Source organism: Pteropus vampyrus, unplaced genomic scaffold (assembly GCF_000151845.1).
Source record: "Pteropus vampyrus isolate Shadow unplaced genomic scaffold, Pvam_2.0 Scaffold5, whole genome shotgun sequence".
NCBI lineage: Eukaryota > Metazoa > Chordata > Mammalia > Chiroptera > Pteropodidae > Pteropus > Pteropus vampyrus.
The window spans coordinates 14,785,785-14,787,488 of record NW_011888786.1 but is presented as its reverse complement, the minus strand read 5'-3'; positions in this window follow the sequence as shown (position 1 = coordinate 14,787,488).

Here is a 1,704-nt window from a genome sequence, read left to right as displayed (position 1 = left end):
CCTTCTCTACACATTTGTAATTGAGTCTAAATACTTGAAGCCAGTTTGCACATTAAAACTCTGTCAAAATGCCTCCGGAAATTAGTAAAGAAATTGCATCCTCTCTGAAGTTGTGAGAAAACATCCTACCTTACTGCTATCATTGGGTAGCTCCCAGACATCTGGCACAAAATATTTCCAAGTATATAATGGCATTCAGGGCACACTGTGGATACAGGATATGGCATGGGGTAACATTCGCTAGTTTCTATTGGTTTCCTTCTCAAGAGCTATAAAGTCCATTAAGTTTTGGTAAATGATGTTTGTCTCACACTGAGGAAAATATATATTCCTCTCATGTAACGCTCATCATTTAGATGAAATTTGCTGTTAAAAAACATCCTACATTATCTAATGCATCTGGTTCTTCTTTCTATTGCTGTTGTTATTGTTCTTATTCCTGTTCTCATTCTTATTTGGGGGAAGAGAGTGATTGTTGTTTGCTTACTTGTTTAACTTTGCCAATACATTTTAAAATATGCATTTTAAGAAAACAAATTAGCAGTGAAGTTGGAACAATACAGATATTAATTATGGACCTTATATTTTACTTCCTGAATTTAGAAGTCATAAAGACCATTTTAAAGAGTTCAAGAATAGGTTTTTCAAAAAAAAATGTATATAGAATAACATACTTTTAATTTTGGCATTAAGTAAAAAAACTAAGTTCAAGAGTAATAAGGGAACTTCTGATAAAGGGTGGTAAGAACCTACTTAACTTAAATTTTAGAATTTCTTAGATGACAGAAGGCTAGTACATATGAAACAGTTTCTATTATTATATTGTAAATATATGACTAGTTATGTGGTAGAATATCAATGGATTATTTAGGTTTTAAAGTAATCAGTCCTAATAGTCACACCATGTTAACTTCTTTTTGAATAATACTTATGTTAAGTAGAACTAGCGTTATTTCAATTATGTTATTTAAAAAATCAAATTCCCTGTTTATTTTGTATTAAGATTTTTTTAATCTATTAAAAGTTTACAAAACAAATTAGCACCTTGCGTACATATTAAAGAAGGAAACACCCAAAGACAAAATATGTTCAGTCTTACAGGAACAGATAAATCTCTTTCATCTTCAAGAAATCTCTTTAATTTCTCATAAACAATCTGGAGCCCTTAGCTACTGCTTTTCCTGTTTAGTTTCATACCTCATATTTGGGGTGTTGACATTTTATTTTGAGTCAGCAGATGTTCATTTGATTTTCCCTCCCTATCTAAGTGCTCTTTCTTCCTCGTTTATAATGTAAGGATTCTGCTCATTCTTCACCTGTCATATCATGTTATTCCTTGCCCTCTACTCTCCCTATCTCTGAATTGCAGTGCCCTAATTGTTTCCTGCCTATCATGCTGCCCTAATTTTTAACAGCTTATTTTACTATCCTGTTTCTTTGGATATGAATCCTTTTGTCCTTCATCTATCTTTTCATTTGAATGTGTAGATGCATGGACAAATTTATTTGGGGATCAAAAATAGAAAAGAACATACAATAGTTACAAGGACACACAAAAATATGATACGTGTACCTTTTCTTTTTAACAAAATTTTTCCTAATGTTTTAAATAAAATACACTAAATTTATAGAGCTTTCAAATAAAGTACAGTCTTTAGAAATGTTTAAAATATTCAAGGAAACTCCAAAGTACAAAGAAAAAAA